Raw genomic sequence first — 23,502 nt, 5'->3', positions numbered from 1 at the left:
GCTGAGCGGTTCTGGAGTAGCCGGCAGGTGATTCTGGCGTATCCAGCAGGTGGTTCTGGGGAGTGGATCAGGTGGTTCCAGCATACTCGGCAGGTGGTACCGGCGTGTCCGGAACATGGTTCTGGCAAGTCTGAGAGGTGGTTCCGGCATGCCCGACGGGTGATTCCGGAGTGTTCGCCAAGTGGTTCTGGCGTAGCCGGCAGGTCATTTTGCATGTCCGGCGGTGGTTCCGGCGAGTCGATCCGGTGGTTCCGGCGTATCCAGCAGTTGTTTCCGGTCTGTCCGGCAGGTGATTCGGGCGTGACCGGCACGAGGTTCTGGCACGTCTGAGAGTTGGTTCCGGCATGCCCGACAGGTGATTCTGGAGTGTCCGCCACGTGGTTCTGGCGTACCCGGCAGGTTATTTTGGCGTGTCTGGCAGGTTTTTCTTGCATGTCGAGCATTTGGCTCAGGCATGCTCAACAGGTGCTTCCGGCGTGTCTGGCACGTGTTTCTGGTGTGTCTGAGAGCTGGTTCTGGCATGTCCGGCAGATGATTCCTTAGTGTCCACCAAGTGGTTGTGGCATACCCGGCAGGTGATTTTAGCGTGTCAGGTAGGTGGTTCGGCGAGTCCAGTAGGTGGTTCTGGCGTGCTCGGCAGGTGGTTCAGGCGTGTCCGGCAGGTGGTTCCGGCATGCCCGGCAGGTGATACCGGAGTCTCCTGCATTTGGTTCTGGCACCTCTGAGAGTTGGTTCCGGAATGCCTGGCATGTGTTTCCGGAGTGTCTGCCGAGTGGTTCTGGCGTAGCCGGCAGGTGATTTTGGCTTGTCCAGCAGGTGGTTTTGGTGAGTCGATCAGGTGGTTCTGGCGTGCTCGGCAGGTGCTTCCGGTGTCATTGGCATCTGGTTCCGGCATGTCTGAGAGGTGGTTCCGCCATGCCCGGCAGGTGATTCCGGAGTGATCCCCAAGTGGTTCTGGAGTAGCCGGCAGGTGATTTTGACGTGTCAGGAAGGTGGTTCCGGCTAGTTGAGCAGGTGGATCAGGCGTGCTCGCCAGTGGGTTCAGGCGGGTCTGGCAGGTGGTTTCGGTCTGTTCGGGGTGTGGTTCCGGCATCTCAGGCACATGGTTCTGGCACGTCTGATAGGTGGTTCCGGCCGGCCCGACAGGTGTTTCCATGGTGTCCGCCAAGTGGTTCTGGCATAGCTGGCAGGTGATGTTGGCATGACCGGCAGGTGGTTCCAGCCAGCCAGGCAGGTGATTCCGAAGTGTTCACCAAATGGTTGTGGCGTAGCCGGAAGGTGATTTTGGCGTGTGCAGCAGGTGGTTTTGGCGAGTCGAGCAGGTGGTTCTGGCGTGCTCGGCAGGTGCTTCCGGTGTCATTGGCATGTGGTTCCGGCATGTCTGAGAGATTGTTCCGCCATGCCCGGCAGGTGATTCCGGAGTGATCCCCAAGTGGTTCTGGCATAGCCGGCAGGTGATTTTGCAGGTCCGGCTATGGTTCCGGCGAGTCGAGCCTGTGGTTCCGGCATGTCCGGCAGGTGGTTCCGGCATGCCCGGAAGGTGATTCCGGAGTGTCCGGCATGTGGTTCTGGCACCTCTGAGAGGTGGTTACGGCATGCCAGGCACGTGATACCGGAGTGTTCGCCAAGTGGTTCTGCCGTAGCCGGCAGGTTATTTTGCATGTCCGGCAATGGTTCCGGCGAGTCGAGCCGGTGGTTCCGGAATGTCCGGCAGGTGGTTCCGGCATGTCCGGCAGGTGGTTCCGGCATGTCCAGCACGTGGTTCCAGCATGCCCGGCAGGTGATTCCGGAGTGTCCGGCATGTGGTTCTGGCACCTCTGAGAGGTGGTTCCGGCATGCCCGGCAGGTGATACCGGAGTCTCCGGCATTTGGTTCTGGCACCTCTGAGAGGTGGTTCCGGAATGCCTGGCCTGTGATTCCTGAGTGTCTGCCGAGTGGTTCTGGCGTAGCCGGCAGTTGATTTTGGCGTGTCCACTAGCTGGTTCTGGGGAGTGGATCAGCTGCTTCCGGCATACTCGGCAGGTGGTACCGGCGTGTCCAGAACATGGTTCTGGCAAGTCTGAGAGGTGGTTCCGGCATGCCCGGCAGGTGGATGCGGAGTGTCTGCCGAGTGGTTCTGACGTAGCCGGCAGGTGATTCTGTCGTGTCCAGCAGGTGGTTCTGGGGAGTGGATCAGGTGGTTCCGGCATACTCGGCAGGTGGTACCGGCGTGTCCGGAACATGGTTCTGGCAAGTCGGAGAGGTGGTTCCGGCATGCCCGAGAGGTGATTCCGGAGTGTTTGCCAAGTGGTTCTGGCGTAGCCGGCAGGTCATTTTGCATGTCCGGCGGTGGTTCCGGCGAGTCGAGCCTGTGGTTCCGGCGTAGCCGGCAGTTGATTTTGGCGTGTCCACTAGGTGGTTCTGGGGAGTGGAACAGCTGGTTCCGGCACGCCCGACAGGTGATTCCGGAGCGTCCGACAAGTGTTTCTGGCGTACCCGGCAGGTGACTTTGGCATGTCCGACAGGTGTTTCTTGCGAGTCGAGCAGGTGGCTCAGGCATGCTCAGCTGGTGCTTCCGTCGTCTCTGGCACGTGGTTCTGGTGAGTCTGAGAGCTGGTTCTGGCATGTCCGGCAGATGATTCCGTAGTGTCCACCAAGTGGTTCTGGTAGACCTGGCAGGTGATTTTGGCGTGTCAGGAAGGTGGTTCCGGCTAGTTGAGCAGGTGGATCAGGCGTGCTCGCCAGTGGGTTCAGGCGGGTCTGGCAGGTGGTTTCGGTCTGTTCGGGGAGTGGTTCCGGCATCTCAGGCTCATGGTTCTGTCAAGTCTGAGAGGTGGTTCCGGCCGGCTCGACAGGTGTTTCCATGGTGTCCGCCAAGTTGTTCTGGCATAGCTGGCAGGTGATGTTGGCGTGACCAGCAGGTGGTTCCAGCAAGCCCGGCAGGTGATTCCGAAGAGTTCACCAAATGGGTGTGGCGTAGCCGGCAGGTGATTTTGGCGTGTCCAGCAGGTGGTTCCGGCGAGCTCGGCAGGTGGTACCAGCGTGTCCGGAACATGGTTCTGGCAAGTCTGAGAGATGGTTCCGGCATGCCAGTCAGGTGATTCTGGAGTGTCCGGCATGTGGTTGTGGCACCTCTGAGAGGTGGTTCCGGCATGCCCGGCAGGTGATTCCGGAGTGTCTGGCATGTGGTTCTGGCACCTCTGAGAGGTGGTTCCGGCATGCCCGGCAGGTGGTTCCGGCATGCCCGGCAGGTGATTCCGGAGTGTCCGGCATGTGGTTCTCGCACCTCTGAGAGGTGGTTCCGGCATGCCCGTCAGGTGATACCGGAGTGTTCGCCAAGTGGTTCTGGCATAGCCGGCAGGTGATTCTGCATGTCCGGTAATGGTTCCGGCGAGTCGAGCCGGTGGTTCCGGAATGTCCGGCAGGTGGTTCCGGCATGTCCGGCAGGTGGTTCCGGCATGTCCGGCAGGTGGTTCCGGCATGTCCAGCACGTGGTTCCAGCATGCCCGGCAGGTGATTCCGGAGTGTCCGGCATGTGGTTCTGGCAGCTCTGAGAGGTGGTTCCGGAATGCCTGGCGTGTGATTCCGGAGTGTCTGCCGAGTGGTTCTGGCGTAGCCGGCAGTTGATTTTGGCGTGTCCAATAGGTGTTTCTGGGGAGTGGATCAGCTGGTTCCGGCATACTCGGCAGGTGGTACCAGCGTGTCCAGAACATGGTTCTGGCAAGTCTGAGAGGTGGTTCCGGCACGCCCGACAGGTGATTCCGGAGCGTCCGACAAGTGTTTCTGGCGTACCCGGCAGGTGATTTTCGCTTGTCCGACAGGTGTATCTTGTGAGTCGAGCAGGTGGCTCAGGCATGCTCAGCTGGTGCTTCCGTCGTCTCTGGCACGTGGTTCTGGTGTGTCTGAGAGCTGGTTCTGGCATGTCCGGCAGATGATTCCGGAGTGTCCACCAAGTGGTTCTGGTAGACCTGGCAGGTGATTTTGGCGTGTCAGGAAGGTGGTTCCGGCTAGTTGAGCAGGTGGATCAGGCGTGCTCGCCAGTGGGTTCAGGCGGGTCTGGCAGGTGGTTTCGGTCTGTTCGGGGAGTGGTTCCGGCATCTCAGGCTCATGGTTCTGTCAAGTCTGAGAGGTGGTTCCGGCCGGCTCGACAGGTGTTTCCATGGTGTCCGCCAAGTTGTTCTGGCATAGCTGGCAGGTGATGTTGGCGTGACCAGCAGGTGGTTCCACCAAGCCCGGCAGGTGATTCCGAAGAGTTCACCAAATGGGTGTGGCGTAGCCGGCAGGTGATTTTGGCGTGTCCAGCAGGTGGTTCCGGCGAGCTCGGCAGGTGGTACCAGCGTGTCCGGAACATGGTTCTGGCAAGTCTGAGAGATGGTTCCGGCATGCCAGTCAGGTGATTCTGGAGTGTCCGGCATGTGGTTGTGGCACCTCTGAGAGGTGGTTCCGGCATGCCCGGCAGGTGATTCCGGAGTGTCTGGCATGTGGTTCTGGCACCTCTGAGAGGTGGTTCCGGCATGCCCGGCAGGTGGTTCCGGCATGCCCGGCAGGTGATTCCGGAGTGTCCGGCATGTGGTTCTGGCACCTCTGAGAGGTGGTTCCGGCATGCCCGTCAGGTGATACCGGAGTGTTCGCCAAGTGGTTCTGGCATAGCCGGCAGGTGATTTTGCATGTCCGGCAATGGTCCCGGCGAGTCGAGCCGGTGGTTCCGGAATGTCCGGCAGGTGGTTCCGGCATGTCCGGCAGGTGGTTCCGGCATGTCCTGCACGTGTTTCCAGCATGCCCTGCAGGTGATTCCGGACTGTCCGGCATGTGGTTCTGGCAGCTCTGAGAGGTGGTTCCGGAATGCCTGGCCTGTGATTCCGGAGTGTCTGCCGAGTGGTTCTGGCGTAGCCGGCAGTTGATTTTGGCGTGTCCACTAGGTGGTTCTGGAGAGTGGATCAGCTGGTTCCGGCATACTCGGCTGGTGGTACCGGCGTGTCCAGAACATGGTTCTGGCAAGTCTGAGAGGTGGTTCCGGCACGCCCGACAGGTGATTCCGGAGCGTCCGCCAAGTGTTTCTGGCGTACCCGGCAGGTGATTTTCGCCTGTCCGACAGGTGCATCTTGCGAGTCGAGCAGGTGGCTGAGGCATGCTCAGCTGGTGCTTCCGGCGTCTCCGGCACGTGGTTCTGGTGTGTCTGAGAGCTGGTTCTGGAATCTCCAGCAGATGATTCCGGAGTGTCCACCAAGTGGTTCTTGTATACCTGGCAGGTGATTTTGGCGTGTCAGGAAGTTGGTTCCGGCTAGTTGAGCAGGTGGATCAGGCGTGCTCGCCAGGGGGTTCAGGCGGGTCTGGCAGGTGGTTTCGGTCTGCTCTGGGAGTGGTTCCGGCATCTCAGGCTCATGGTTCTGGCATGTCTGAGAGGTGGTTCCGGCCGGCCCGACAGGTGTTTCCATGGCGTGCGCCAAGTGGTTCTAGCATAGCTGGCAGGTGATGTTGGCGTGACCGGCAGGTGGTTCCAGCAAGCCCGGCAGGTGATTCCGAAGATTTCACCAAATGGCTGTGGCGTAGCCGGCAGGTGGTTTTGGCGTGTCCAGCAGGTGGTTTTGGCGAGTCGAGCAGGTGGTTCTGGCGTGCTCGGCATGTGCTTCCGGTGTCATTGGCATGTGGTTCCGGCACGTCTGAGAGTTGGTTCCGGCATGCCCGACAGGTGATTCCGGAGCGTCCGGCATGTGGTTCTGGCACCTCTGAGAGGTGGTTCCGGCATGCCCGGCAGGTGATTCCGGAGTGTCCGGCATGTGGTTCTGGCACCTCTGAGAGGTGGTTCCGGCATGCCCGGCAGGTGGTTCCGGAGTGTCTGCCGAGTGGTTCTGGCGTAGCCGGCAGGTGATTTTGGCGTGTCCAGCAGGTGGTTTTGGCGAGTCGAGCAGGTGGTTCTGGCGTGCTCGGCATGTGCTTCCGGTGTCATTGGCATGTGGTTCCAGTATGTCTGAGAGGTGGTTCCGACATGCCCGGCAGGTGGTTCCGGAGAGTCTGCCGAGTGGTTCTGGAGCCAGCCCGGCAGGTGCTTCCGAAGAGTTCACCAAATGGTTGTGGCGTATCCAGCAGGTTATTTTGGCGTGTCAGGAAGGTGGTTCCGGCTAGTTGAGCAGGTGGATCAGGCATGCTCGCCAGTGGGTTCAGGCGGGTCTGGCAGGTGGTTTCGGTTTGTTCGGGGAGTGGTTCCGGGATCTCAGGCACATGGTTCTGGCACGTCTGAGAGGTGGTTCCTGCCGGCCGGAGAGGTGTTTCCGGAGTGTCCGCCAAGTGGTTCTGGGGTAGCTGAAAGGTGATGTTGGCGTGACCGGCAGGTGGTTCCAGCCAGCCCGGCAGGTGATTCCGGAGTGTCTGCCGTGTGGTTCTGCCGTAGCTGGCAGGTGATTTTGGCGTGTCCAGCAGGTGGTTCCGGCGAGCTCGGCCGGTGGTACCAGCGTGTCCGGAACATGGTTCTGGCACGTCTGAGAGATGGTTCCGGCATGCCCGGCAGGTGATTCGGGAGTGTCCGGCATGTGGTTCTGGCACCTCTGAGAGGTGGTTCTGGCATGCCCCACAGGTGATTCCGCAGTGTCCGGCATGTGGTTCTGGCACCTCTGAGAGGTGGTTCCGGCATGCCCGGCAGGTGATTCCGGAGTGTCCGGCATGTGGTTCTGGCACCTCTGAGAGGTGTTTCCGGAATGCCCGGCAGGTGGTTCCGGAGTGTCTGCCGAGTGGTTCTGGCGTAGACGGCAGGTGATTCTGGCGTGTCCACTAGGTGGTTCTGGGGAGTGGATCAGCTGGTTCCGGCATACTCGGCAGGTGGTACCGGCGTGTCCAGAACATGGTTCTGGCAAGTCTGAGAGGAGGTTCTGGCACGCCCGACAGGTGATTCCGGAGCCTCCGCCAAGTGTTTCTGGCGTACCAGGCAGGTGATTTTGGCATGTCCGACAGGTGTTTCTTGCGAGTCGAGCCGGTGGCTCAGGCATGCTCAGCTGGTGCTTCCGGCGTCTCTGGCACGTGGTTCTGGTGTGTCTGAGATCTGGTTCTGGCATGTCCGGCAGATGATTCCGGAGTGTCCACCATGTGGTTCTGGTAGACCTGGCAGGTGATTTTGGCGTGTCAGGAAGGTGGTTCCGGCTAGTTGAGCAGGTGGATCAGGCGTGCTCGGCCGGTGGTTCAGGCGGGTCTGTCAGGTGGTTTCGGTCTGTTCGGGGTGTGGTTCCGGCATCTCAGGCACATGGTTCTGGCACGTCTGATAGGTGGTTCCGGCCGGCCCGACAGGTGTTTCCGGAGTGTCCGCCAAGTGGTTCTGGCATAGCTGGCAGGTGATGTTGGCGTGACCGGCAGGTGGTTCCAGCCAGCCCGGCAGGTGATTCCGAAGTGTTCACCAAATGGTTGTGGCGTAGCCGGAAGGTGATTTTGTCGTGTGCAGCAGGTGGTTTTGGCGAGTCGAGCAGGTGGTTCTGGCGTGCTCTGCAGGTGCTTCCGGTGTCATTGGCATGTGGTTCCGGCATGTCTGAGAGGTGGTTCCGCCATGCCCGGCAGGTGATTCCGGAGTGTTCGCCAAGTGGTTCTGGCATAGCCGGCAGGTGATTTTGCATGTCCGGCAATGGTTCCGGCGAGTCGGGCCGGTGGTTCCGGAATGTCCGGCAGGTGGTTCCAGCATGCCCGGCAGGTGATTCCGGAGTGTCCGGCATGTGGTTCTGGCACCTCTGAGAGGTGGTTCCGGCATGCCAGTCAGGTGATACCGGAGTGTTCGCCAAGTGGTTCTGGCGTAGCCGGCAGGTGATTTTACATGTCTGGCAATATTTCCGGCGAGTCGAGCCGGTGGTTCCGGAATGTCCGGCTGGTGGTTCCGGCATGTCTGGCAGGTGGTTCCGGCATGTCCAGCACGTGGTTCCAGCATGCCCGGCAGGTGATTCCGGAGTGTCCGGCATGTGGTTCTGGCAGCTCTGAGAGGTGGTTCCGGAATGCCTGGCCTGAGATTCCAGAGTGTCTGCCGAGTGGTTCTGGCGTAGCCGGCAGTTGATTTTGGCGTGTCCACTAGGTGGTTCTGTGGAGTGGATCAGCTGGTTCCGGCATACTCGGCAGGTGGTACCGGCGTGTCCAGAACATGGTTCTGGCAAGTCTGAGAGGTGGTTCCGGCACGCCCGACAGGTGATTCCGGAGCGTCCGCCAAGTGTTTCTGGCGTACCCGGCAGGTGATTTTCGCCTGTCCGACAGGTGTATCTAGCGAGTCGAGCAGGTGGCTGAGGCATGCTCAGCTGGTGCTTCCGGCGTCTCTGGCACGTGGTTCTGGTGTTTCTGAGAGCTGGTTCTGGCATCTCCGGCAGATGATTCCGGAGTGTCCACCAAGTGGTTCTGGTAGACCTGGCAGGTGATTTTGGCGTGTCAGGAAGTTGGTTCCGGCTAGTTGAGCAGGTGGATCAGGCGTGCTCGCCAGGGGGTTCAGGCGGGTCTGGCAGGTGGTTTCGGTCTGTTCGGGGAGTGGTTCCGGCATCTCAGGCACATGGTTCTGGCACGTCTGAGAGGTGGTTGCGGCCGGCCCGACAGGTGTTTCTGGAGTGTCCGCTAAGTGGTTCTGGCGTAGCTGAAATGTGATGTTGGCATGACCGGCAGGTGGTTCCAGAAAGCCCGGCAGGTGATTCCGGAGTGTCTGCCGAGTGGTTCTGGCATAGCCGACAGGTGATTTTGGCTTGTCCAGCGGTTGGTTTTGGCGAGTCGAGCAGGTGGTTCTGTCATGCTCGGCAGGTGCTTCTGGTGTCATTGGCATGTGGTTCCGGCATGTCTGAGAGGTGGTTCCGCCATCTCAGGCAGGTGATTCCGGAGTGTTCGCCAAGTGGTTCTGGCGTAGCCGGCAGGTGATTTTGCATGTCCGGCAATGGTTCCGGCGAGTCGAGCCGGAGGTTCTGGCATGTCCAGCAGGTGGTTCTGGCATGCCCGGCAGGTGATTCCGGAGTGTCCGGCATGTGCTTCTGGCAACTCTCAGAGGTGGTTCCGGCATTCCCGTCAGGTGATACCGGAGTGTCCAGCATTTGGTTCTGGCACCTGTGAGAGGTGGTTCCGGAATGCCCGGCATGTGATTCCGGAGTGTCTGCCGAGTGGTTCTGGCGTAGCCGGCATGTGATTTTGGCGTGTCCAGCAGGTGGTTCCGGCGAGCTCGGCAGGTGGTTCCGGCATGTCCGGAACATGGTTCTGGCACGTCTGAGAGATGGTTCCGGCATGCCCGGCAGGTGATTCCGGAGTGTCCGGTTTGTGGTTCTGGCACCTCTGAGAGGTGGTTCCGGCATGCCCGGCAGGTGATTCCGGAGTGTCCGGCATGTGGTTCTGGCACCTCTGAGAGGTGGTTCCGGCATGCCCGGCAGGTGGTTCCGGAGTGTCTGCCGAGTGGTTCTGGCGTAGCCGGCAGGTGATTTTGGCGTGTCCAGCAGGTGGTTTTGGCGAGTCGAGCAGGTGGTTCTGGCGTGCTCGGCACTTGCTTCCGGTGTCATTGGCATCTGGTTCCGGCATGTCTGAAAGGTGGTTCCGCCATGCCCGGCAGGTGATTCCGGAGTGTTCGCCAAGTGGTTCTGGCGTAGCCGGCAGGTGATTTTGCATGTCCGGCAATGGTTCCGATGAGTCGAGCCGGTGGTTCCGGCATGTCCGGCAGGTGGTTCCGGCATGCCCGGCAGGTGATTCCGGAGTGTGCGGCATGTGCTTCTGGCAACTCTGAGAGGTGGTTCCGGCATGCCCGGCAGGTGATACCGGAGTGTCCAGCATTTGGTTCTGGCACCTGTGAGAGGTGGTTCCGAAATGCCCGGCATGTGATTCCGGAGTGTCTGCCGAGTGGTTCTGGCGTAGCCGGCAGGTGATTTTGGCGTGTCCAGCAGGTGGTTCCGGCGAGCTCGGCAGGTGGTTCCGGCATGTCCGGAACATGGTTCTGGCACGTCTGAGAGATGGTTCCGGCATGCCCGGCAGGTGATTCCAGAGTGTCCGGCATGTGGTTCTGGCACCTCTGAGAGGTGGTTCCGGCATGCCCGGCAGTTGGTTGCGGAGTGTCTGCCGAGCGGTTCTGGAGTAGCCGGCAGGTGATTCTGGCGTATCCAGCAGGTGGTTCTGGGGAGTGGATCAGGTGGTTCCAGCATACTCGGCAGGTGGTACCGGCGTGTCCGGAACATGGTTCTGGCAAGTCTGAGAGGTGGTTCCGGCATGCCCGGCAGGTGATTCCGGAGTGTCTGGCATGTGGTTCTGGCACCTCTGAGAGGTGGTTCCGGCATGCCCGGCAGGTGGTTCCGGCATGCCCGGCAGGTGATTCCGGAGTGTCCGGCATGTGGTTCTGGCACCTCTGAGAGGTGGTTCCGGCATGCCCGTCAGGTGATACCGGAGTGTTCGCCAAGTGGTTCTGGCATAGCCGGCAGGTGATTTTGCATGTCCGGCAATGGTTCCGGCGAGTCGAGCCGGTGGTTCCGGAATGTCCGGCAGGTGGTTCCGGCATGTCCGGCAGGTGGTTCCGGCATGTCCAGCACGTGGTTCCAGCATGCCCGGCAGGTGATTCCGGAGTGTCCGGCATGTGGTTCTGGCAGCTCTGAGAGGTGGTTCCGGAATGCCTGGCGTGTGATTCCGGAGTGTCTGCCGAGTGGTTCTGGCGTAGCCGGCAGTTGATTTTGGCGTGTCCAATAGGTGTTTCTGGGGAGTGGATCAGCTGGTTCCGGCATACTCGGCAGGTGGTACCAGCGTGTCCAGAACATGGTTCTGGCAAGTCTGAGAGGTGGTTCCGGCACGCCCGACAGGTGATTCCGGAGCGTCCGACAAGTGTTTCTGGCGTACCCGGCAGGTGATTTTCGCTTGTCCGACAGGTGTATCTTGTGAGTCGAGCAGGTGGCTCAGGCATGCTCAGCTGGTGCTTCCGTCGTCTCTGGCACGTGGTTCTGGTGTGTCTGAGAGCTGGTTCTGGCATGTCCGGCAGATGATTCCGGAGTGTCCACCAAGTGGTTCTGGTAGACCTGGCAGGTGATTTTGGCGTGTCAGGAAGGTGGTTCCGGCTAGTTGAGCAGGTGGATCAGGCGTGCTCGCCAGTGGGTTCAGGCGGGTCTGGCAGGTGGTTTCGGTCTGTTCGGGGAGTGGTTCCGGCATCTCAGGCTCATGGTTCTGTCAAGTCTGAGAGGTGGTTCCGGCCGGCTCGACAGGTGTTTCCATGGTGTCCGCCAAGTTGTTCTGGCATAGCTGGCAGGTGATGTTGGCGTGACCAGCAGGTGGTTCCACCAAGCCCGGCAGGTGATTCCGAAGAGTTCACCAAATGGGTGTGGCGTAGCCGGCAGGTGATTTTGGCGTGTCCAGCAGGTGGTTCCGGCGAGCTCGGCAGGTGGTACCAGCGTGTCCGGAACATGGTTCTGGCAAGTCTGAGAGATGGTTCCGGCATGCCAGTCAGGTGATTCTGGAGTGTCCGGCATGTGGTTGTGGCACCTCTGAGAGGTGGTTCCGGCATGCCCGGCAGGTGATTCCGGAGTGTCTGGCATGTGGTTCTGGCACCTCTGAGAGGTGGTTCCGGCATGCCCGGCAGGTGGTTCCGGCATGCCCGGCAGGTGATTCCGGAGTGTCCGGCATGTGGTTCTGGCACCTCTGAGAGGTGGTTCCGGCATGCCCGTCAGGTGATACCGGAGTGTTCGCCAAGTGGTTCTGGCATAGCCGGCAGGTGATTTTGCATGTCCGGCAATGGTTCCGGCGAGTCGAGCCGGTGGTTCCGGAATGTCCGGCAGGTGGTTCCGGCATGTCCGGCAGGTGGTTCCGGCATGTCCAGCACGTGGTTCCAGCATGCCCTGCAGGTGATTCCGGAGTGTCCGGCATGTGGTTCTGGCAGCTCTGAGAGGTGGTTCCGGAATGCCTGGCCTGTGATTCCGGAGTGTCTGCCGAGTGGTTCTGGCGTAGCCGGCAGTTGATTTTGGCGTGTCCACTAGGTGGTTCTGGGGAGTGGATCAGCTGGTTCCGGCATACTCGGCTGGTGGTACCGGCGTGTCCAGAACATGGTTCTGGCAAGTCTGAGAGGTGGTTCCGGCACGCCCGACAGGTGATTCCGGAGCGTCCGACAAGTGTTTCTGGCGTACCCGGCAGGTGATTTTCGCCTGTCCGACAGGTGCATCTTGCGAGTCGAGCAGGTGGCTGAGGCATGCTCAGCTGGTGCTTCCGGCGTCTCCGGCACGTGGTTCTGGTGTGTCTGAGAGCTGGTTCTGGCATCTCCGGCAGATGATTCTGGAGTGTCCACCAAGTGGTTCTGGTAGACCTGGCAGGTGATTTTGGCGTGTCAGGAAGTTGGTTCCGGCTAGTTGAGCAGGTGGATCAGGCGTGCTCGCCAGGGGGTTCAGGCGGGTCTGGCAGGTGGTTTCGGTCTGCTCTGGGAGTGGTTCCGGCATCTCAGGCTCATGGTTCTGGCATGTCTGAGAGGTGGTTCCGGCCGGCCCGACAGGTGTTTCCATGGCGTGCGCCAAGTGGTTCTAGCATAGCTGGCAGGTGATGTTGGCGTGACCGGCAGGTGGTTCCAGCAAGCCCGGCAGGTGATTCCGAAGATTTCACCAAATGGCTGTGGCGTAGCCGGCAGGTGGTTTTGGCGTGTCCAGCAGGTGGTTTTGGCGAGTCGAGCAGGTGGTTCTGGCGTGCTCGGCATGTGCTTCCGGTGTCATTGGCATGTGGTTCCGGCACGTCTGAGAGTTGGTTCCGGCATGCCCGACAGGTGATTCCGGAGTGTCCGGCATGTGGTTCTGGCACCTCTGAGAGGTGGTTCCGGCATGCCCGGCAGGTGATTCCGGAGTGTCCGGCATGTGGTTCTGGCACCTCTGAGAGGTGGTTCCGGCATGCCCGGCAGGTGGTTCCGGAGTGTCTGCCGAGTGGTTCTGGCGTAGCCGGCAGGTGATTTTGGCGTGTCCAGCAGGTGGTTTTGGCGAGTCGAGCAGGTGGTTCTGGCGTGCTCGGCATGTGCTTCCGGTGTCATTGGCATGTGGTTCCAGCATGTCTGAGAGGTGGTTCCGACATGCCCGGCAGGTGGTTCCGGAGAGTCTGCCGAGTGGTTCTGGAGCCAGCCCGGCAGGTGCTTCCGAAGAGTTCACCAAATGGTTGTGGCGTAGCCGGCAGGTTATTTTGGCGTGTCAGGAAGGTGGTTCCGGCTAGTTGAGCAGGTGGATCAGGCATGCTCGCCAGTGGGTTCAGGCGGGTCTGGCAGGTGGTTTCGGTTTGTTCGGGGAGTGGTTCCGGGATCTCAGGCACATGGTTCTGGCACGTCTGAGAGGTGGTTCCTGCCGGCCAGAGAGGTGTTTCCGGAGTGTCCGCCAAGTGGTTCTGGGGTAGCTGAAAGGTGATGTTGGCGTGACCGGCAGGTGGTTCCAGCCAGCCCGGCAGGTGATTCCGGAGTGTCTGCCGTGTGGTTCTGCCGTAGCTGGCAGGGGATTTTGGCGTGTCCAGCAGGTGGTTCCGGCGAGCTCGGCCGGTGGTAAAAGCGTGTCCGGAACATGGTTCTGGCACGTCTGAGAGATGGTTCCAGCATGCCCGGCAGGTGATTCGGGAGTGTCCGGCATGTGGTTCTGGCACCTCTGAGAGGTGGTTCTGGCATGCCCCGCAGGTGATTCCGCAGTGTCCGGCATGTGGTTCTGGCACCTCTGAGAGGTGTTTCCGGAATGCCCGGCAGGTGGTTCCGGAGTGTCTGCCGAGTGGTTCTGGCGTAGACGGCAGGTGATTCTGGCGTGTCCACTAGGTGGTTCTGGGGAGTGGATCAGCTGGTTCCGGCATACTCGGCAGGTGGTACCGGCGTGTCCAGAACATGGTTCTGGCAAGTCTGAGAGGAGGTTCTGGCACGCCCGACAGGTGATTCCGGAGCCTCCGCCAAGTGTTTCTGGCGTACCAGGCAGGTGATTTTCGCCTGTCCGACAGGTGTTTCTTGCGAGTCGAGCCGGTGGCTCAGGCATGCTCAGCTGGTGCTTCCGGCGTCTCTGGCACGTGGTTCTGGTGTGTCTGAGAGCTGGTTCTGGCATGTCCGGCAGATGATTCCGGAGTGTCCACCATGTGGTTCTGGTAGACCTGGCAGGTGATTTTGGCGTGTCAGGAAGGTGGTTCCGGCTAGTTGAGCAGGTGGATCAGGCGTGCTCGGCCGGTGGTTCAGGCGGGTCTGTCAGGTGGTTTCGGTCTGTTCGGGGTGTGGTTCCGGCATCTCAGGCACATGGTTCTGGCACGTCTGATAGGTGGTTCCGGCCGGCCCGACAGGTGTTTCCGGAGTGTCCGCCAAGTGGTTCTGGCATAGCTGGCAGGTGATGTTGGCGTGACCGGCAGGTGGTTCCAGCCAGCCCGGCAGGTGATTCCGAAGTGTTCACCAAATGGTTGTGGCGTAGCCGGAAGGTGATTTTGTCGTGTGCAGCAGGTGGTTTTGGCGAGTCGAGCAGGTGGTTCTGGCGTGCTCTGCAGGTGCTTCCGGTGTCATTGGCATGTGGTTCCGGCATGTCTGAGAGGTGGTTCCGCCATGCCCGGCAGGTGATTCCGGAGTGTTCGCCAAGTGGTTCTGGCATAGCCGGCAGGTGATTTTGCATGTCCGGCAATGGTTCCGGCGAGTCGGGCCGGTGGTTCCGGAATGTCCGGCAGGTGGTTCCGGCATGCCCGGCAGGTGATTCCGGAGTGTCCGGCATGTGGTTCTGGCACCTCTGAGAGGTGGTTCCGGCATGCCAGTCAGGTGATACCGGAGTGTTCGCCAAGTGGTTCTGGCGTAGCCGGCAGGTGATTTTACATGTCTGGCAATATTTCCGGCGAGTCGAGCCGGTGGTTCCGGAATGTCCGGCTGGTGGTTCCGGCATGTCCGGCAGGTGGTTCCGGCATGTCCAGCACGTGGTTCCAGCATGCCCGGCAGGTGATTCCGGAGTGTCCGGCATGTGGTTCTGGCAGCTCTGAGAGGTGGTTCCGGAATGCCTGGCCTGTGATTCCAGAGTGTCTGCCGAGTGGTTCTGGCGTAGCCGGCAGTTGATTTTGGCGTGTCCACTAGGTGGTTCTGTGGAGTGGATCAGCTGGTTCCGGCATACTCGGCAGGTGGTACCGGCGTGTCCAGAACATGGTTCTGGCAAGTCTGAGAGGTGGTTCCAGCACGCCCGACAGGTGATTCCGGAGCGTCCGCCAAGTGTTTCTGGCGTACCCGGCAGGTGATTTTCGCCTGTCCGACAGGTGTATCTTGCGAGTCGAGCAGGTGGCTGAGGCATGCTCAGCTGATGCTTCCGGCGTCTCTGGCACGTGGTTCTGGTGTTTCTGAGAGCTGGTTCTGGCATCTCCGGCAGATGATTCCGGAGTGTCCACCAAGTGGTTCTGGTAGACCTGGCAGGTGATTTTGGCGTGTCAGGAAGTTGGTTCCGGCTAGTTGAGCAGGTGGATCAGGCGTGCTCGCCAGGGGGTTCAGGCGGGTCTGGCAGGTGGTTTCGGTCTGTTCGGGGAGTGGTTCCGGCATCTCAGGCACATGGTTCTGGCACGTCTGAGAGGTGGTTGCGGCCGGCCCGACAGGTGTTTCTGGAGTGTCCGCCAAGTGGTTCTGGCGTAGCTGAAAGGTGATGTTGGCGTGACCGGCAGGTGGTTCCAGAAAGCCCGGCAGGTGATTCCGGAGTGTCTGCCGAGTGGTTCTGGCATAGCCGACAGGTGATTTTGGCTTGTCCAGCGGTTGGTTTTGGCGAGTCGAGAAGGTGGTTCTGTCATGCTCGGCAGGTGCTTCTGGTGTCATTGGCATGTGGTTCCGGCATGTCTGAGAGGTGGTTCCGCCATCTCAGGCACGTGATTCCGGAGTGTTCGCCAAGTGCTTCTGGCGTAGCCGGCAGGTGATTTTGCATGTCCGGCAATGGTTCCGGCGAGTCGAGCCGGAGGTTCTGGCATGTCCAGCAGGTGGTTCTGGCATGCCCGGCAGGTGATTCCGGAGTGTCCGGCATGTGCTTCTGGCAACTCTGAGAGGTGGTTCCGGCATGCCCAGCAGGTGATACCGGAGTGTCCAGCATTTGGTTCTGGCACCTGTGAGAGGTGGTTCCGGAATGCCCGGCATGTGATTCCGGAGTGTCTGCCGAGTGGTTCTGGCGTAGCCGGCATGTGATTTTGGCGTGTCCAGCAGGTGGTTCCGGCGAGCTCGGCAGGTGGTTCCGGCATGTCCGGAACATGGTTCTGGCACGTCTGAGAGATGGTTCCGGCATGCCCGGCAGGTGATTCCGGAGTGTCCGGTTTGTGGTTCTGGCACCTCTGAGAGGTGGTTCCGGCATGCCCGGCAGTTGGTTACGGAGTGTCTGCCGAGTGCTTCTGGCGTAGCCGGCAGGTGATTCTGGCGTATCCAGCAGGTGGTTCTGGGGAGTGGATCAGGTTGTTCCGGACTACTCGGCAGGTGGTACCGGCGTGTCCGGAACATGGTTCTGGCAAGTCTGAGAGGTGGTTGTGGCATGCCCGACAGGTGATTCCGGAGTGTTCGCCAAGTGGTTCTGGTGTAGCTGGCAGGTCATTTTGCATGTCCGGTGGTGGTTCCGGCGAGTCGAGCCGGTGGTTCCGGCGTTTCCAACAGGTGTTTCCGGTCTGTCCGGCAGGTGGTTCTGGCGTGACCGGCACGAGGTTCTGGCACGTATGAGAGTTGATTCCGGCATGCCCGAAAGGTGATTCCGGAGTGTCCGGCATGTGGTTCTGGCACCTCTGAGAGGTGGTTCCGTCATGCCCGGCAGGTGATTCCGGAGTGTCCGGCATGTGGTTCTGGCACCTCTGAGAGGTGGTTCCGGCATGCCCGGCAGGTGGTTCCGGAGTGTCTGCCGAGTGGTTCTGGCGTAGCCGGCAGGTGATTTTGGCGTGTCCAGCAGGTGGTTTTGGCGAGTCGAGCAGGTGGTTCTGGCGTGCTCGGCAGGTGCTTCCGGTGTCATTGGCATGTGGTTCCGGCATGTCTGAGAGGTGGTTCCGCCATGCCCGGCAGGTGATTCCGGAGTGTTCGCCAAGTGGTTCTGGCGTAGCCGGCAGGTGATTTTGCATGTCCGGCAATGGTTCCGGCGAGTCGAGCCTGTGGTTCCGGCATGTCCGGCAGGTGGTTCCGGCATGCCCGGCAGGTGATTCCGGAGTGTCCGGTTTGTGGTTCTGGCACCTCTGAGAGGTGGTTCCGGCATGCCCGGCAGTTGGTTACGGAGTGTCTGCCGAGTGCTTCTGGCGTAGCCGGCAGGTGATTCTGGCGTATCCAGCAGGTGGTTCTGGGGAGTGGATCAGGTTGTTCCGGACTACTCGGCAGGTGGTACCGGCGTGTCCGGAACATGGTTCTGGCAAGTCTGAGAGGTGGTTGTGGCATGCCCGACAGGTGATTCCGGAGTGTTCGCCAAGTGGTTCTGGTGTAGCTGGCAGGTCATTTTGCATGTCCGGTGGTGGTTCCGGCGAGTCGAGCCGGTCGTTCTGGCGTTTCCAACAGGTGTTTCCGGTCTGTCCGGCAGGTGGTTCTGGCGTGACCGGCACGAGGTTCTGGCACGTATGAGAGTTGATTCCGGCATGCCCGAAAGGTGATTCCGGAGTGTCCGGCATGTGGTTCTGGTACCTCTGAGAGGTGGTTCCGGCATGCCCGGCAGGTGGTTCCGGAGTGTCTGCCGAGTGGTTCTGGCGTAGCCGGCAGGTGATTTTGGCGTGTCCAGCAGGTGGTTTTGGCGAGTCGAGCAGGTGGTTCTGGCGTGCTCTGCAGGTGCTTCCGGTGTCATTGGCATGTGGTTCCGGCATGTCTGAGAGGTGGTTCCGCCATGCCCGGCAGGTGATTCCGGAGTGTTCGCCAAGTGGTTCTGGCATAGCCGGCAGGTGATTTTGCATGTCCGGCAATGGTTCCGGCGAGTGGGGCTGGTGGTTCCGGAATGTCCGGCAGGTGGTTCCGGCATGCCCGGCAGGTGATTCCGGAGTGTCCGGCATGTGGTTCTGGCACCTCTGAGAGGTGGTTCCGGCATGCCAGTCAGGTGATACCGGAGTGTTCGCCAAGTGGTTCTGGCGTAGCCGGCAGGTGATTTTACATGTCTGGCAATATTTCCGGCGAGTCGAGCCGGTGGTTCCGGAATGTCCGGCTGGTGGTTCTGGCATGTCCGGCAGGTGGTTCCGGCATGTCCAGCACGTGGTTCCAGCATGCCCGGCAGGTGATTCCGGAGTGTCCGGCATGTGGTTCTGGCAGCTCTGAGAGGTGGTTCCGGAATGCCTGGCCTGTGATTCCAGAGTGTCTGCCGAGTGGTTCTGGCGTAGCCGGCAGTTGATTTTGGCGTGTCCACTAGGTGGTTCTGTGGAGTGGATCAGCTGGTTCCGGCATACTCGGCAGGTGGTACCGGCGTGTCCAGAACATGGTTCTGGCAAGTCTGAGAGGTGGTTCCGGCACGCCCGACAGGTGATTCCGGAGCGTCCGCCAAGTGTTTCTGGCGTACCCGGCAGGTGATTTTCGCCTGTCCGACAGGTGTATCTTGCGAGTCGAGCAGGTGGCTGAGGCATGCTCAGCTGGTGCTTCCGGCGTCTCTGGCACGTGGTTCTGGTGTTTCTGAGAGCTGGTTCTGGCATCTCCGGCAGATGATTCCGGAGTGTCCACCAAGTGGTTCTGGTAGACCTGGCAGGTGATTTTGGCGTGTCAGGAAGTTGGTTCCGGCTAGTTGAGCAGGTGGATCAGGCGTGCTCGCCAGGGGGTTCAGGCGGGTCTGGCAGGTGGTTTCGGTCTGTTCGGGGAGTGGTTCCGGCATCTCAGGCACATGGTTCTGGCACGTCTGAGAGGTGGTTGCGGCCGGCCCGACAGGTGTTTCTGGAGTGTCCGCCAAGTGGTTCTGGCGTAGCTGAAAGGTGATGTTGGCGTGACCGGCAGGTGGTTCCAGAAAGCCCGGCAGGTGATTCCGGAGTGTCTGCCGAGTGGTTCTGGCATAGCCGACAGGTGATTTTGGCTTGTCCAGCGGTTGGTTTTGGCGAGTCGAGAAGGTGGTTCTGTCATGCTCGGCAGGTGCTTCTGGTGTCATTGGCATGTGGTTCCGGCATGTCTGAGAGGTGGTTCCGCCATCTCAGGCACGTGATTCCGGAGTGTTCGCCAAGTGGTTCTGGCGTAGCCGGCAGGTGATTTTGCATGTCCGGCAATGGTTCCGGCGAGTCGAGCCGGAGGTTCTGGCATGTCCAGCAGGTGGTTCTGGCATGCCCGGCAGGTGACTCCGGAGTGTCCGGCATGTGCTTCTGGCAACTCTGAGAGGTGGTTCCGGCATGCCTGTCAGGTGATACCGGAGTGTCCAGCATTTGGTTCTGGCACCTGTGAGAGGTGGTTCCGGAATGCCCGGCATGTGATTCCGGAGTGTCTGCCGAGTGGTTCTGGCGTAGCCGGCATGTGATTTTGGCGTGTCCAGCAGGTGGTTCCGGCGAGCTCGGCAGGTGGTTCCGGCATGTCCAGAACATGGTTCTGGCACGTCTGAGAGATGGTTCCGGCATGCCCGGCAGGTGATTCCGGAGTGTCCGGTTTGTGGTTCTGGCATCTCTGAGAGGTGGTTCCGGCATGCCCGGCAGTTGGTTACGGAGTGTCTGCCGAGTGCTTCTGGCGTAGCCGGCAGGTGATTCTGGCGTATCCAGCAGGTGGTTCTGGGGAGTGGATCAGGTTGTTCCGGACTACTCGGCAGGTGGTACCGGCGTGTCCGGAACATGGTTCTGGCAAGTCTGAGAGGTGGTTGTGGCATGCCCGACAGGTGATTCCGGAGTGTTCGCCAAGTGGTTCTGGTGTAGCTGGCAGGTCATTTTGCATGTCCGGTGGTGGTTCCGGCGAGTCAAGCCGGTGGTTCCGGCGTTTCCAACAGGTGTTTCCGGTCTGTCCGGCAGGTGGTTCTGGCGTGACCGGCACGAGGTTCTGGCACGTATGAGAGTTGATTCCGGCATGCCCGAAAGGTGATTCCGGAGTGTCCGGCATGTGGTTCTGGCACCTCTGAGAGGTGGTTCCGGCATGCCCGGCAGGTGATTCCGGAGTGTCCGGCATGTGGTTCTGGCACCTCTGAGAGGTGGTTCCGGCATGCCCGGCAGGTGGTTCCGGAGTGTCTGCCGAGTGGTTCTGGCGTAGCCGGCAGGTGATTTTGGCGTGTCCAGCAGGTGGTTTTGGCGAGTCGAGCAGGTGGTTCTGGCGTGCTCGGCAGGTGCTTCCGGTGTCATTGGCATCTGGTTCCGGCATGTCTGAGAGGTGGTTCCGCCATGCCCGGCAGGTGATTCCGGAGTGTTCGCCAAGTGGTTCTGGCGTAGCCGGCAGGTGATTTTGCATGTCCGGCAATGGTTCCGGCGAGTCGAGCCTGTGGTTCCGGCATGTCCGGCAGGTGGTTCCGGCATGCCCGGAAGGTGATTCCGGAGTGTCCGGCATGTGGTTCTGGCACCTCTGAGAGGTGGTTACGGCATGCCAGGCACGTGATACCGGAGTGTTCGCCAAGTGGTTCTGCCGTAGCCGGCAGGTTATTTTGCATGTCCGGCAATGGTTCCGGCGAGTCGAGCCGGTGGTTCCGGAATGTCCGGCAGGTGGTTCCGGCATGTCCGGCAGGTGGTTCCGGCATGTCCAGCACGTGGTTCCAGCATGCCCGGCAGGTGATTCCGGAGTGTCCGGCATGTGGTTCTGGCACCTCTGAGAGGTGGTTCCGGCATGCCCGGCAGGTGATACCGGAGTCTCCGGCATTTGGTTCTGGCACCTCTGAGAGGTGGTTCCGGAATGCCTGGCCTGTGATTCCTGAGTGTCTGCCGAGTGGTTCTGGCGTAGCCGGCAGTTGATTTTGGCGTGTCCACTAGCTGGTTCTGGGGAGTGGATCAGCTGCTTCCGGCATACTCGGCAGGTGGTACCGGCGTGTCCAGAACATGGTTCTGGCAAGTCTGAGAGGTGGTTCCGGCATGCCCGGCAGGTGGATGCGGAGTGTCTGCCGAGTGGTTCTGACGTAGCCGGCAGGTGATTCTGTCGTGTCCAGCAGGTGGTTCTGGGGAGTGGATCAGGTGGTTCCGGCATACTCGGCAGGTGGTACCGGCGTGTCCGGAACATGGTTCTGGCAAGTCGGAGAGGTGGTTCCGGCATGCCCGAGAGGTGATTCCGGAGTGTTTGCCAAGTGGTTCTGGCGTAGCCGGCAGGTCATTTTGCATGTCCGGCGGTGGTTCCGGCGAGTCGAGCCTGTGGTTCCGGCGTAGCCGGCAGTTGATTTTGGCGTGTCCACTAGGTGGTTCTGGGGAGTGGAGCAGCTGGTTCCGGCACGCCCGACAGGTGATTCCGGAGCGTCCGCCAAGTGTTTCTGGCGTACCCGGCAGGTGACTTTGGCATGTCCGACAGGTGTTTCTTGCGAGTCGAGCAGGTGGCTCAGGCATGCTCAGCTGGTGCTTCCGTCGTCTCTGGCACGTGGTTCTGGTGAGTCTGAGAGCTGGTTCTGGCATGTCCGGCAGATGATTCCGTAGTGTCCACCAAGTGGTTCTGGTAGACCTGGCAGGTGATTTTGGCGTGTCAGGAAGGTGGTTCCGGCTAGTTGAGCAGGTGGATCAGGCGTGCTCGCCAGGGGGTTCAGGTGGGTCTGGCAGGTGGTTTCGGTCTGTTCGGGGAGTGGTTCCGGCATCTCAGGCTCATGGTTCTGTCAAGTCTGAGAGGTGGTTCCGGCCGGCTCGACAGGTGTTTCCATGGTGTCCGCCAAGTTGTTCTGGCATAGCTGGCAGGTGATGTTGGCGTGACCAGCAGGTGGTTCCAGCAAGCCCGGCAGGTGATTCCGAAGAGTTCAACAAATGGGTGTGGCGTAGCCGGCAGGTGATTTTGGCGTGTCCAGCAGGTGGTTCCGGCGAGCTCGGCAGGTGGTACCAGCGTGTCCAGAACATGGTTCTGGCAAGTCTGAGAGGTGGTTCCGGCACGCCCGACAGGTGATTCCGGAGCGTCCGACAAGTCTTTCTGGCGTACCCGGCAGGTGATTTTCGCTTGTCCGACAGGTGTATCTTGTGAGTCGAGCAGGTGGCTCAGGCATGCTCAGCTGGTGCTTCCGTCGTCTCTGGCACGTGGTTCTGGTGTGTCTGAGAGCTGGTTCTGGCATGTCCGGCAGATGATTCCGGAGTGTCCACCAAGTGGTTCTGGTAGACCTGGCAGGTGATTTTGGCGTGTCAGGAAGGTGGTTCCGGCTAGTTGAGCAGGTGGATCAGGCGTGCTCGCCAGTGGGTTCAGGCGGGTCTGGCAGGTGGTTTCGGTCTGTTCGGGGAGTGGTTCCGGCATCTCAGGCTCATGGTTCTGTCAAGTCTGAGAGGTGGTTCCGGCCGGCTCGACAGGTGTTTCCATGGTGTCCGCCAAGTTGTTCTGGCATAGCTGGCAGGTGATGTTGGCGTGACCAGCAGGTGGTTCCACCAAGCCCGGCAGGTGATTCCGAAGAGTTCACCAAATGGGTGTGGCGTAGCCGGCAGGTGATTTTGGCGTGTCCAGCAGGTGGTTCCGGCGAGCTCGGCAGGTGGTACCAGCGTGTCCGGAACATGGTTCTGGCAAGTCTGAGAGATGGTTCCGGCATGCCAGTCAGGTGATTCTGGAGTGTCCGGCATGTGGTTGTGGCACCTCTGAGAGGTGGTTCCGGCATGCCCGGCAGGTGATTCCGGAGTGTCTGGCATGTGGTTCTGGCACCTCTGAGAGGTGGTTCCGGCATGCCCGGCAGGTGGTTCCGGCATGCCCGGCAGGTGATTCCGGAGTGTCCGGCATGTGGTTCTGGCACCTCTGAGAGGTGGTTCCGGCATGCCCGGCAGGTGATTCCGGAGAGTCTGGCATGTGGTTCTGGCACCTCTGAGAGGTGGTTCCGGCATGCCCGGCAGGTGGTTCCGGCATGCCCGGCAGGTGATTCCGGAGTGTCCGGCATGTGGTTCTGGCACCTCTGAGAGGTGCTTCCGGCATGCCCAGCATGTGATACCGGAGTGTTCGCCAAGTGGTTCTGGCGTAGCCGGCAGGTGATTTTGCATGTCCGGCAATGGTTCCGGCGAGTCGAGACGGTGGTTCCTGCATGTCCGGCAGGTGGTTCCGGAATGCCCGGCAGGTGGTTCCGGCATGTCCGGCAGGTGGTTCCGGCATGTCCAGCACGTGGTTCCAGCATGCCCGGCAGGTGATTCCGGAGTGTCCGGCATGTGGTTCTGGCAGCTCTGAGAGGTGGTTCCGGAATGCCTGGCCTGTGATTCCTGAGTGTCTGCCGAGTGGTTCTGGCGTAGCCGGCAGTTGATTTTGGCGTGTCCACTAGGTGGTTCTGGGGAGTGGATCAGCTGGTTCCGGCATACTCGGCTGGTGGTACCGGCGTGTCCAGAACATGGTTCTGGCAAGTCTGAGAGGTGGTTCCGGCACGCCCGACAGGTGATTCCGGAGCGTCCGCCAAGTGTTTCTGGCGTACCCGGCAGGTGATTTTCGCCTGTCCGACAGGTGCATCTTGCGAGTCGAGCAGGTGGCTGAGGCATGCTCAGCTGGTGCTTCCGGCGTCTCCGGCACGTGGTTCTGGTGTGTCTGAGAGCTGGTTCTGGCATCTCCGGCAGATGATTCCGGAGTGTCCACCAAGTGGTTCTTGTATACCTGGCAGGTGATTTTGGCGTGTCAGGAAGTTGGTT

The sequence above is a fragment of the Equus caballus genome, chromosome 23 (genome assembly GCF_041296265.1).
Source record: "Equus caballus isolate H_3958 breed thoroughbred chromosome 23, TB-T2T, whole genome shotgun sequence".
NCBI lineage: Eukaryota > Metazoa > Chordata > Mammalia > Perissodactyla > Equidae > Equus > Equus caballus.
Note: the sequence above shows the minus strand (reverse complement) of the source record.